Below are 14807 nucleotides of genomic sequence, written 5' to 3'. Positions count from 1 at the left end.
TATATATATATATATATATATATCTTTTACCTTTTACTTGTTTCAGTCATTAGACTGTGGCCATGCTGGGGCACCACCATAAAGAATTTTTAGTCAAATGAATCAATTTCAGTACTTATTATTTTTAAGCTTGATACTTATTCTATCAAGCTCTTTTGCCAAACTGCTAAATTACAGGGACATAAGCACACCAACGCTGGTTGTTAAGTGATGGTGGTGTGGGGACAAACACAAACACAAAGTTACATACACACACACACACACCTGGGAGGCGGCTTTCAGTTGCCATTTACCAAATCCACTCGCAGAGGCTATAGCAGAAGACACTTGCACAAAGTATTATGAGGTGGGACTGAATCTGGAACCATATGGTTGTGAAACAAGCTTCTTACATACTACTCTCACCTTACATCTTCCCTTCAATACTTCTATATCTTTATCACTCACACCACACTCTCTCCTGAGTTACCTCTATTGTCTACCAACACCTTGCCATATCTTTATTTCACTCCCCCACTCTTACACCTTTAAGGTGGCTGCTAGCCTTTTTTTCTCTTGCTTCACCCACCTACAATTTTCCTCCACCCCTCTTTGTACATCCTCCCCACTGCCTCACCATCTACAATGCTTTCACAGTTTTCACATCCTGATCTTCTCCCTCCTGCCTCTATTATACCATCCAGTATCTATTTCTTGCCCCTATCCTTGTGCCCCCTTTTCTTTTACTGCCCTTCCTTCTCTGACCTTCATCTCCAACCACCCTACACCTCTCTTTCCTTCAGTAACTCATTCAGGATTGCTCTCCACTCAAGTCTATTACTCTCTTCCTGTGTCCTTCTCCTGGCACCTTCTATCCATCCCCAGTCTGTATAATGTTGGATAGCCCTTAGAGTCCCTTACCTTATACAACCCACCCTATAACCTTTCCAACTCTATTTCTCCCTTTTTATCAACCTATCACTAATCCCTTCTCTCATCCCTGTTCTCTGCTTTACTCCCCCATCCTCTTATCTTACCATCCCTCATCCTTCAAGGCCCCCATTTATGGAATCATTACAAGTTTGGCTGCATGTGAATGGCCAGGGAAGCTTAGGAAAGAATGAAGGGCCATATAATCTGCATAAGACACTCAGATTGGAAACTTCTGAAACAAGATCTGAGAAAAAGAAGGAGCTAATAGGTGAGAAATATGAATAGATTTGCATGCCAGACATGGTAGAAGGCTTTGCTTATGTCTATAGCAACAATACTGCTTTCACTGAACTGGTGAGCAACATAAGAAAGTAGGCCTGTAATGGATCTGGTTCTGTGGAAACTGTTCTGTTTACTAAGGTGGAAGAGATCCAAGATACTGGAGAAAGTCATTGCTAATGGCTGTCTCCATCACCTTAGAGATGTTACAGGTGAGAGTAATATGAAGGTAGTTGCCTTGGTTGGAAGGGTTGTCTTTCTTTGGAATGGGATACACTGAAGCACACTTCCAATTGTCAGGATATATTGTCTCACACCTGTAGGGAGTGAGAGATTAAAATGTTGGTAAGTATGGGTCCAGTGATTGAATGTAATGAAAGGGACATTGTAAGATCTGGTAACTTGTTTGCTTGAGGCAACTGGGTGTATTTCTGCTCTTGTTGTGTGTGAATATGGTATGGAGAGCAGGGTGAAGCAGAAAAGGTAGATTTGGAGGGGACTGACCAAGGACGTGTGGTGAGGTGTTAGATGTAGTGAAGGTGGAAGCGTTTTGCATGGGGGTATTGCTTATGGAGCCACTATTGTTTAGAAGAGAAGTAAAAGAAGACTCCACAAAATTCGTAACAATTCTTTTGGTTAGGAACCGAAGAGATTGGCTGCAGTTTGAGAAGCAGAAAACTGTGAGGGTCACGTGATGCATAAAGACATTCTTTGTGCACTGGATAGTAGGTTTACAAGTGTTGCACTGCTGAAAAAATACTATCCAGTTTGGGGGAGTGGAGGAGATTCTCCAGACGTAGCAGACCTTGTTTCTATGCCTGAACAGTAGCAGCACATCTACAAATAAACCGTTTGGGGGACTTGGGACATTGGCTTTATTATTTGTGTTGTATGAAAGGATGTTCCTAAAAGAGTGGTTTCAGTGACCCACCTAGCTGTTTCTGAGAAGTCAGGAGTGAAGCCCATAGACTACCAGGGACAAAAGTCATGAAACTCCATCCAGCAGTACATACACACATACATACATACATACATACATACATACACACATACATACATACATACATACATTGTACTGACCAACAATGTGGTCATCTCTTTTAGGCCAGTCTTTTACAGTGTAATGATTGCTGTCATCATTGTTGTTCCAAGTTTTTATATGTGTCCTAGTTTTTGTGTGAGTGCATTAACATCAGTAGAGACGGAAGCATTATTTTCTTGCTTGGAAAAGACAGATTAGCCTTTATAATGAGAACAGAAAATGGAAATTTTTGTACCTTGCAGTAGAAAATTCCATTGTTGTAGTCTGGATCCTAAAACTTCTGCCTTCTCTCATGACAATGCTAGGTCTCTTTCTAAATCATTCAAATCTTGATTAAACAAGTGTGGCTCATTTTTCTTAAAATCAACTATGTACTCTTAATCAGTAGGAGAATTAGGGAGTTCAATGTGTCAAGGTTTTCAAGTGAATCATGTGAGAGGGGAACTGGGACAGGGTTCTTGAAGTCATATGGGACCAGTTTTAGAGCTGACTTACAATCTGCATGCACAATTTTTGCTTTGGCTTTCTTTGAGAAACCAGTAATATTAGTCATGCAAAAAATAACAGAGACATGATTGGTTGGCTCATGCCATACCATTAGTACAGCAAAAGGCATTCCCTTCCGTTTTCCATTCAGCCACTGTGTGAACCCTGATTAACACACGGTGTAGCATATATGAGGTGCCCACCTCTTGTCTTAGTCCCCAACTTTATACCCAAAATAATATTTATAGGCAGTTTTTAATTTGGTGGCAATGTTTGTCTACTGGTCACCCAGAGCAAATTTCTCACAGACATAACAAAAGTTCTCTGGGTGATTCACACAGCCTCTACTATTCATCACCTAACACAATGAACACAATTCAAACAGTAATCACACAGAGCGAGAGATACACATACCACACAAGCCGGCAGTACAAACAACACTGAGAGTAACCAAAAACAAACTGACGTATTTGACACTTGCACACAATACGTCAGCACCATCTATTGCTAAACTAAATAATGAACTTTCTCATTTGTTTTATTACTGTTATTTCTTTAATTTTGAATTAAGACCGCTTTCATTTTAGCAAATTTTATAATACGGCCAATATCTAGCTGAAAGTATAGTTCTAATTTTGTGCATGTGCATAATTCAAAATCCTAACATCCTAGAACAATTCTGAGTGTGGATTCGAAATCAGCATCCTCAATTTAGTCTAAAACACATGCTTTTACCCCAGTAGCAAAATCTTTGTTGTCCAGTGGAGTGGCTGTGTGGTAAGCAGCTTGCTTACCAACCACATGGTTCTGGGTTCAGTCCCACTTTGTGGCTCCTTGGGCAAGTGTCTTCTACTATAGCCTCAGGTCGACCAAAGCCTTGTGAGTGGATTTGGTAGACGGAAACTGAAAGAAGCCCATCGTATATATGTATATATATATATGTATATGTATGTGTGTTTGTTTGTCTGTGTTTGTCCCCCCAACATCGCTTGACAACCGATACTGGTGTGTATACGTCCCCGTAACTTAGTGGTTGGGCAAAAAGAGACCAATAGAATAAGTACTAGGCTTACAAAGAATAAGTCCTGGGGTCGATTTCTCGACTAAAGGCGGTGCTCCAGCATGTCCGCAGTCACATGACTGAAACAAGTAAAAGAGTAAAGGAGTATGTAAAGAATATTTTAAGCTGCAAGTCTTTTTTTATGGTTGTATTTCTTTAATACTTACAAAAATATGCATAAGTTGACAGATTTCGTTTTATTTTGTTTTATTTTGATAACAATATCTGGCTTGTTGACAACAATAATTTTATCATTGTTGATACAGCTATCACAAGGAAAGTTAAATATCTTGACTGTGGTTGATTCTGACAGATGGTGACAGATCACTGGCTTACAGACATATTTTTCCTATTTATTTTTGTTGTTTATTTCTCATATATTGCCATCATTATCATCGTTGTCTTATCATCATTATCATCTTTATCACTGTCATTATCATCATGACAATGAGAATGTAAGAAAATTAGTTAATTAGTGTGAAATATGTATCTTGAGCAAAATTTAAATCAGTGTAAATTATATATTGTTCATTCATTTTGACACCCATTTTTTTTTTTATACTAGCATTGATTTGGTGAATATATTATTTCACAGTCAGATGCGCATTCTGTCACTAACTCTTATATGTTTTTCAAGTAAGAGATGTTTTATTCAAGGTGTCTTTGAAAGCACAGAGCTAGCAGACAATTTGTCCACAGGTAAATATCAACAATCTCACTGCTTGTAGCTGAACAATTTTTGGAGAAGCTAAAAATTTAAACACACACACACACACACACACACACACACACACACACACACACACACACACACACACACACACACACACATACCACAAACATCACTGCCTTCTGTGAATGTGTGCTTATAGTTGGTACTATTGTGATAACATGATCAAAGTTGGAGCCTGATCATACCATTTTTCACTCTGGCTTTACAGTGTAAGCATGGCCATTCCACTAGCAATGTGCACCAAAGAAGAACAAAGAGCAGTGACCAGAGAGATGATAATGGTTAACTGGTTCAGCATCTCTCGACCTTGCTGAATCTTCTTGTCAGCAGTGGAGGTTGTGGGCATCCTGTTCCCTCTTCATGTGTCATGCATGTCTGTCCACTTTTAAACTTCTTGATCCACTCATACACACTTCTACGTGGTAGTGCACTGTCCCCATATTATGCTAAAAACCTCTGATGAATTTCAGCACCTAACATGTCTTCCGACCAGAGAAATCGGATCACTGCTATTTGTTCTTCTTTGGTGCACATTGCAAGTGGAGCGGCCATGCTTACACTGTAAAGCCAGAAAGTAAAATGGTGCAATCAGGCTCAAACTTTGATTACGTGACCATAATAGTACCAGCTATAAGCACGCATGTGCAGAAGGCAATGTGACAATAATAAAGATATGTTATGATGAGAGTGCAGATAATTTTTGACTTTGTATATGTGTGTACATGCAACAGACTTTGTACTGTTACTCTCAACCAAATCCATTCACAAGGCATTGGTCAGTCTAGGGCAATATTAAAATACATGTGTCAAAGATGCTACGCTGTAGGATTGAATTCGAAACCCTAAGGCTGTGAAGCAATCTTAACCAGCAGACCTACGACTACTTCATCTTTTTGTATATGAGAACATATTTATTATTATTATTATTATTATTATTATTATTATTATTATTATTATTATTATTATTATTATTGTGTTCAGAGAAAAGTTACCCATAAGAGAGATTAAATGTGGTACACAGGAGAGGAGACTGCATTGGTTTGGACATGTGATGCATATGAGTGAAGACAGCTGCATACAGAAGTGTCGGTCACTATGGGTGGATGGTACCTGTGGAAGAGGGAGACCCAGGAAGACATGGGATGAAGTGGTGAGGACTGGTCTTAGGATGTTGGGGCTCATGGAAGAAATGACAGTAGACCAAGATGTTTGGCAATATGAGGTCCTAGAGAAGACCTGTCCATGAAACTGAGTGCTAGAAGAGTTGTGTCCCACCCACATGCAACAACACACTTTTCACCCACTCTGCCCTAAGAAATCGAACTACAACTCCTCTTCTAACTGCATCTTTCTCTTCTTCACATTTCCTCTTCATAAACTATGATTGTTTTCCAATCCCCTTTCTTGTCCTCACTGCCGTGCTCACTGTATCACTGCTACTCACACCACCAACACACACAATCGCATTCTATTTTTCTAACCAGGTTCTGCACTCATATTCTTGTTACTTGTGAGTATACCCTAGCGCTACACCGTCTCTCTTCTGCTCTCTCTTACACTTTTGCTGTTTCCTACTCTTTCTCTCTCTTTCCCTTTGGTCATTTTCTCTCTCCTTCTCTTGATTTTCCTCTGACTAGGTAACCAAGTATCACCGCCACACCAGCACACTTCTTTCTGGCCTCTTTCATGTACCTTTCTCTCACTCTCTATCTCTTTTCTCTCTCTCACTTTCCCTTTCTATCTCTCCCCTCCTCTCTCTCTCTCTCTCTCTCTCTCTCTCTCACTGGGTAACCATATACCGCCTCTATAGCAAGACACCTATTTCTGCCTCTCTGTTTCCCTGTTATATTCTAACCTTTCATCATTTGATACTGGATCACCTCCTCTAATGTCCCCTCTGTTGTGGCAAGACACCTGCTTCTGTCTCTGTCTCTTTGTCACACTCTAACCTTTCATCCTCTGACACAAGTTCCCCTCTTCAAATGCCCTCCCCCTCTCATAATTCCTTGTCTTCTGAGTTACTTGGTTACCCTGCCAGTGCTGGTGCTACGTTAAAAGCATCCAGTCCACACTGTAATGTGGTTGGTGTTTGGAAGGGCATCTAGCTGTACAAATCATGCCAAAACTAACTTTGACTGTGTTAATGCCACGTAAAAAGCACTGAGTCCACTCAGTGATTGGTGTTAAAATCTTTACCAAAACAGACACAGTAGCCTAAGGTAGTTTTTCTACCTGGCCAGCTCCTGTCAACTGTCCTACCTATGCATGCATGGAAGATAGACGTTAAATGTTTTTATAGTTGTTGTTGCTGCTATATGTGTTATGTATAGCCAGACAGTTTTAGGGAAGAATATGCTGTTCCTTAGCAACAACAAGTCATTCAGATGAAACAATGGTCCAGATAATTATGCAAACCTGTTTACCCACCATATTTTTCAATATGCTAGGCCACTGGTTTTAAATTGATATTAATCAAATTAATATTCAATTTTTCACCCTTATTATTTAAATCTAAATAACCATGTTCTCTAACCGGCAAAATTCGCTGCAAAGAATTATTTTCTGCAGAATTATTTTCTGCAGAATTATTTCTGGTATTTGGTGTGCCAGAACCAATACTTTTGAAATATAACCCCAAATGTAATTGGTAAAACTATATACATGTTCAATCTCACACAGACGTCTCGTGTATAGTTCTGCAAATTATATTGCCAAGATGATCATACTGAAGAATTGTGGACAATTACGTTAGTAATTACGTAAGTGGTGACAACGAAACCAGTCTATGATTAATCTTTATATTTTGTATCTTTTCATTTGTCTTGCTCGCTTACGTTCTGGTGGGATACATGAGTGGTTGGTGAGAGCTGTAAAAGCCATGTATAGGGATGCTGTCAGTAAGGTGAAAGTCACCATACTAGATGTGAAGCTGAGATTGTATCTTGGGTATTGGATTTGGAAATTCTTTATCAGTGGTCCAGAAATACCCCCCTTTTTTTTGGTATTTTTCTGACCATATTGGTGTCCAGTAGACAGCTGATTTCCACAACAGAGCTTATCTTTATCTTGTCCCACACACCACAATCTGGTCAGTTGTGTTTTAACTCAGTGACTGCTTAAATTTTTAAGTTCCACCAATATTCTTTTGATCCATTGGTCTCAATATAGCCAACTTTGTCTGTTGGTGTTTTCTTTTTCCTTACCTCATTATAGACTATTCAGGCTATTGCATCTGCCTCATGGAAAGATAATATCTAGAAGACATTCTCTTGTAGTTGGCAATAATGTGGCTGATGTCTTCAGTCTTGGTTTTGCAAGCCTACATTTGTTGTCTGTCAATGCTTTCTGCCTTTTGTGCTGCAGGTACTTTGTGGGAGATAGTCTTCAAAATGAGATGTCATAAACTTGTCGTTAGTCCATGCCAAATTTTTTATATGATCACTTCCCCTTATGGTTCGTGTCTTTTGTACTGAGTACCCATGAATTATCTTCTCATTTAACTGAGAACTTTTTTTTTTATATTTTGATCTTTTGATAAATAGAATTTATCGATGCTCCTTGGGGAGAAATCTGTATCAGCCCTCTGTTTCATACTTCTCCTCAAGTTCATTAACTATCTCAATTATGTTGTTGATTTCATGTTTGCAAACTTGGGCAAGATAGTTACTTTGGTAGTCACAGTACCTTGATAATCCACCCATGTGGTATACTATCAAAGGCTTTTTGACAGTCCAGCCAAGTTTTTGTGATTCTTTATTGTTCTTTCTTGCATCATTTTGTTAACTAGTAGCTACTCAACACATCACTACATTTCATTCTTTTCCCCCCGACTTGTTCTGTGGTTACAATATCATTAGTGGTACAATGATCTTACAGAAAAAGGTTGAGGCAGCTAAAGTATATCTTATATATAATGTTTTGGCAGGCTGTTGGATGGTAATTTATAGCTTCAATGATTTGGCTATTTTGAGGGATGGGAAGTGTGATGACTGTTGACAGCCATATGGACACATTTAAAGTAACCTTGATACGCTTCTCAAATAGTCTTATTAAATCCAGCCAATAAAAATTGACGTTTTTAAACCAATATCCTGTAATAAGATCTAGGCCTGAGAATTTCCTGTTTGGTATTTTTTTAGAAATGTATGTATATATGTATGTATACACACTCACATACATACATACATCCAAACATACAGGCATACATACATACATACATACATACAAACATACATACATATGAGCATGTCTAGACATGTAACTATATGCATCATCATCATCATCATTGTTTAACGTTCGCTTTCCATGCTAGCATGGGTTGGACGATTTGACTGAGGACTGGTGGAACAGGCTCCAATCTGACTTGGCAGAGTTTCTACAGCTGGATGCCCTTCCTAGCGCCAACCACTCCGAGAGTGTAGTGGGTGCTTTTACGTGCAACCGGCACGAAGGCCAGTCAGGCGGTACTGGCAACGGCCACACTTGAAATGGTATATTTTACGTGCCACCTGCACAGGAGCCAGTCCAGCGGTACTGGCCTGCACTTATACAAGGAGTTACCCAAAATAAAACCAGAATTTTGCAATATTATTTTATTCACTTAGTTTTACATGTTTACACTTTTATAGCTTTCAAGGTATTCTCTATTTGAAGCAATGCATCGGTCCAGATGCATTTTCCACTGTTCGAAGCAGTGCTGGAACTCTTGCAAAGTGATGCCTTTTAACGTCCCCATGGTTTTTTTTTTTCTTCACTTCTTCCACATCTGCAAAACGTTTTCCTTTAAGGACTTTTTTCATTCGGGGAACAAAAAAAAGAATTCACAAAGAGTAAGACCAGGTGAATCAGGAAGGCAGGTAAGAGGGGCCATGTCATTTTTGATCAAAAACTGTCTCACACTCCAAGTGGTGTGTGCAGGTGCATTGTCATGATGAAACCACCACTCTCCACTTTACCACAGGTCAGGATGTTTTTGTCTCACTGCATCTCACAAACACTTCAGAACTGCCAAGTAAAATGTCTGGTTAACAGTTTGACCAGGAGGAACAAATTCTGTGTGGACAATTCCTTTTGTATCAATGAAACAAATCAGCATTGTCTTGACATTGAACTTCACTTGCACTTTTTGGGGGCCATGGTGACATTGAATGCTTCCATTGACTTGATTGCTGCTTCGCTTCCAGATCATAGCTTTCATCACCAATGATGACCTTCGGAAAAAGGTTCAGATTAACTTCCAACTGTTTTTTCAATTCATGGCACATTCAGTTGTAACTGCTTTTGATTTTCCGTGAGCAAGTGAGGCACAAATTTTACTGCAACTATTTTCATTCACAATTCCTTACTCAAAATTCATTAGCAAGAGCTTCGGGATACACCAGTCATATCAACAAGTTTATCAGTTATTAGGCAATGGTCCTCTAAGTTCAGTTAATGAATTTTCATATTTTCATTCGTTCAGGAGGTTGACAGTCACCTTGAACGAGGTTGATCTTCAAGCAACACATGATCATTCCTAAAGCGTGAAAACCACTCGTAAGCTTTGTTTTGCTCATGGCAGTAGCCTTGTAAGTTGTTTGAAGCATGACAACTCTTTTGGCTGCCATTTCCCCCAGCAGAAACAGAATTACATGGACGCATGCTGTTCCTTTGTTTCAGCCATCACAAATCAACAAACCGGGAAGAAGCATTGCAAAACAAAGATGCTGGTTGGCAGACTGATGACTGGGGGTCATATCAAGTGGCTTCTAGTGGTGGAAGCCTGAACTACAACAGGCTTGTCTCTAAGAGAACGTTTCCAGTTACTTTTTGGTACCCCCTCATACATACATACAAAAATACCCTGTTGATGTTGTTGAAATTCCAATGACAGAGCATTGGATCTAAGTTAGAAACCAGCTCTTTCTCAGTTCTATATTTGAGAGATGAGGAATTATATACGCTGGAACCTACATATTTTAGAATCGCTACCAGAACTAGAGAAGAAATTTCAGGTGTGGAAGCAAGGTTTAGAAATGAAGGGCCTTAGAGTCAATGTTGTAAAGACCAAAGTTCTAGTAAGTAGGAAGGCAAGCATCACACACCCCTTCAGGTAGGTGGCCTTGCGCAATCTGTAGAAAACATGCAAGTAGAAACTCCATAAGATGTACCCAATGTAAGCGATGGACACATAAGTGGTGCAGCAACATCAAAGGAAGATTAACTGGGAAGATAGCTTTCATGTGCGGCAGATGCACAGGGGTAATAAACACTACAGATGCTCAGAAAACAGACTCCATCACATGCCAGGGGAAGAAACTAGAAATAGATGATAGCTTCTGCTACCTAGGTAACCAAGTCTGTAGTGGGGATGGATGCTCAGAGAGTGTTACCACTAGAATAAGAATAGCCTGGGCAAAGTTCAGAAAGCTCCTACCCCTACTGGTGACAAAGGTCCTCTCACTCAGAGTGAAAGGTAGATTGTACGATGCCTGTGTGTGAACTGCCATGCTTCACGACAGTGAAACATAGGCTGTGACTGCGGAAGACATGTGTAGGCTTGAAAGAAATGAAGCTAGCATGATCTGCTGGATGTGTAATGCCAGTGTGCATACACAACAGAGTGTAAGCACCCTGAAAGAAATGTTGGACATAAGAAGCATTAGATGTGACATGCAAGAGAGACATTTGTGTAAAGAGTGCCTAAAACATCGAGCAAAGAATATAAGTAGCAATCCTGATACAAACCATGAAGAAATGATCAAGCTAAGTAACAATCTATTAAGCAACAACTACTCCAAAAACATAGTATCCACTCCAATTAGGAAGAAGAGAGAGGATGAAACCCATAAACTGACCACAGTCTGTACACCCTATGTGAAAGGCCTCTCCGAAAAGATACAAAAGATATGCACCCATTTGACACCAGGACAGTATTCAAGAGTAATATAGCACCTCACAAATATCTCCTTTGAGTAAAACCACCAATAGAAGAAAATATGACCAAAGACTGCGTGTCCTACATCCAATGCAGCTGTGGTAGGTTATACAAAGGCGAAACATGCCTCCCCCTCAAAATAAGGGTAGAGGAACATTACAAAGCTGTGACACAGGGAGATATTGATAAATCAATTATAGCTGATCATGGATGGAAAAATGGAGACCACCTCCCCCTGTAGGATGAAGTTAAAATAATAGACAGAGAACAGCACTGGAAAATACGAAAGCTAAAAGAAGCAGCACATATGCTAGGACACAACAACCTCCTAAGCAGACCGAGTGCAGATATGAGCAGCATATGGGAACCGGTATTAAGGAAGGATAGGAAAATATTAGATTTATAAGCCCTAAAATTCACTCCATACTTGCCCATGGGCATATGGCGTAGTGCTTAAGAGCTCAGGCTATTAACCTCAAGATTCCGAGTTCGATTCCAGGCAGTAACATGAATAATAATAATAATAATAATAATAAAATACCAGAAGAAGGCTGGAGAGTATATCAGCCGAAATATCCGTCAAATGTAAATAATGTACAGCTCTTTCTCTAAATAAAACTGAATAATGACATACACACACATCCACCCATCCATATATGTATATATCATCATCATCATTTAACGGCCATTTTCCATGCTTACATGGGTTGGACAGTTTGACCAGAGCTGGTGAAGCCAAGGGCAGCACCAGGTTCTGGCATGATTGACAACCAGTGTTGATGTGTTTATGTCCTTGTAACTCAGCAGTTCAGCAAAAAAGACCAATAGAATAAGTACTAGGCTTTAAAAAAAAAGTCCTGGGATTGATTTGTTTAACTAAAACCCTTCAAGGTGGTGCTCCAGCATGGCCACAGCCAAATGACTGAAACATGAAAAGATAAAAGATAGGTGTAGGTGTATAATCCAAGCTGTGATCTCATATTACTTTCCAATCTTTGTTTGAAGAAGTACAGATAAAAGATACTATACGTTTTTTCTAAATGTATACCTTTGTAACTCCTATCCTGTAAAGAAATATGTAACATTGAATTTAAATATACCAAATTCATTTTGAAGACTTCTGATCACAGGTCTCCTACCAAATATATCTATCCTATCACCAATCTTCAACTGTTTTAAACCAAGGAAATTTCTCTCCATGGGTAGATATGTTTTCATGGAGCACGGGAAATGAAGGAAGATTGGAAATTAATGTGTGTGTGCGTGTGTGTGTGTGTACAAGGTGGGGCAGAAAGGACGGACGTTTATGAAGTGGCTGTCACTCAGCCCCAGAGGGAGGGACATATGTCCAATAGGTACTATTCGGTCCATGGTATCTTAGCATTTTTTTAATTTTTAGGTGAAGCCATGGTGCTGTGGACAACAGAGCATCGCATGTTTGCCTCCGACAGTTATATGAAGAACAACAAGTCTGTCACAAAAGTACAACATGAGTCTCGGCACCACTTCAACATACACCGAAATAAGGCTGTTCCCACCTGTAACACAATCTTACGTTGGGTGAATGCATTTCATACACGAGGTACACTAATAAATAGGAGACTGGTGTGGGTGCCATGAACGGTACAGATCCCAGAAAATGTGGAACACATCAGACATCATCAGACAAGCTCTTGAAAATCTGAGCGAACTGCATGAAAGACCACTGCAGAGCCCAAAAGTGATGGTGTGGTGTGCTGTTGGAAAAGCTGCCATCATTGGTCCTTACTTTTTTGAAGACAATAATGGAAATGCTGTTACTGTGAATTCCAAGCATTACATCGAGATGATAAACAACTTCTTTGTGTCTGAATTATAATGAAAACATAAGCCTGTTCGATGTGTATGGTTTCAGTTGGATGGGGTGACGGCCCATAGCCAGAGTGTCAATAGATATTCTTCACCCTCTCTTCGGTGACCGCTTCATTTCCAGGTTTGCTGACATTCCTTGGCCACCCCGCTTAGTCCTCTGATTTGTCCATGTGTGATTATTCCTGATGGGGAAACCTCAAGGCAAATGTGTATGTGCATATACCCCATACATTGGATGATTTGAAGGAAGCTATTCATGTGGAAGTTGCCGAATCAACAGAGCAATGCTGGAGAGAGGGAGGCCAACTTCCAAGAATGCCTTCAGAAATGCATCAATGAAAACGGACACCACATGATGGATATTGTTTTCCACACTTGATTTTGACAAATATACAAACATACTGATGTCAATAAAATTTGTTTGCAGCTAAAATTAATGATTTTGTGAAAAATTTCAAAAACGTCCATCCTCTCTGCCCCAACCTGTATATACACAATTGGTATATAGAGAATATGGATGTATGTATACACACATATATATACAACATTATCATACAAATGGATGTTAAATGATGATGTGTGTATGTATATATATATAAAATATATGTCTCGGAGACATCCAACTCAGCAATGACACCCCAGTCTCGCACCATTTCCGCTCTACTGGTCACTCTTTGCAACACCTGTCTATGTTTGGATTGGCCTTGCACAGGGGCCATTCAGACTCCTGTTTGCACCGTGAACAGGGATTAATCTTCTCTCTTCACTCCGTTGCACCACATGGGCTCAACTCTCCTCCCCTCTCCTCTCTCCCCTTCTTTCCTCTCTTCTCGTCACTCCTACCCACCTTCTCCCTTCCCCCTTCATCGTCAACCTTCCTTCATAACCCCTACACAATCCAACCCCACCTTCCCTAACTGTCCCATTCCACCCTACCCCATCCTTTACACCCACTCACACATACCCCACCTCTACCTCCACCCTCAATCTAACCCACACCCCACCTTTGCTTTCCCCACCTCCCAACACCATCACACCACACACCACTACACCACTACACCATACCACGCAGCACCACATCACATCACACCACCATGCACACACTAGCACTGACCACTTCCCAGCCCCACATCCACACACCTACACATACACATGCACACGTCAAGGTCACTTGCTCTCTTCCACACACACATACATATTCTCTTATACACATGCACGCGCATGTTTTAGGATCACCACTACTTTATTATCTCCCCTTCTTCCTAGCTCTCCTGTGTGACCCCTCTGTCCGGCATTCGCCATGATGGATCGCTAGCCACTACTCATTCTTTATTTTCTCTCCTTGTTTCTTTCTGTGTTCCTTTCTGTGGAAGAGTGTAGGCTCGAAACGTTAAAGATTTTTTCACTTCTCAAGCATTAAACTAATACATCTGTTTGTTGTCTACACCACTTGTCTTCGTCTTTTGTTTTTTTGTGAATTCTCCCTATATAAATATATGTATATATATATATATATATATATATATAT

The 14807-nt window shown here is 40.0% G+C and overlaps 1 protein-coding gene across 1 annotated transcript in view; it reads right to left on the bottom strand.

Annotated features, from left to right (window-relative positions):
• LOC106872413 (pancreatic triacylglycerol lipase) overlaps nt 1-14807 on the bottom strand; it is a 76244-nt gene that overhangs the window by 43136 nt on the left and 18301 nt on the right. The window lies entirely within an intron of this gene.

The sequence above is a fragment of the Octopus bimaculoides genome, chromosome 8 (genome assembly GCF_001194135.2).
Source record: "Octopus bimaculoides isolate UCB-OBI-ISO-001 chromosome 8, ASM119413v2, whole genome shotgun sequence".
Classification (NCBI taxonomy): domain Eukaryota; kingdom Metazoa; phylum Mollusca; class Cephalopoda; order Octopoda; family Octopodidae; genus Octopus; species Octopus bimaculoides.
The sequence above is the reverse complement of the archived record's forward strand: the minus strand, read 5'-3'. Positions and strand labels throughout refer to the sequence as shown.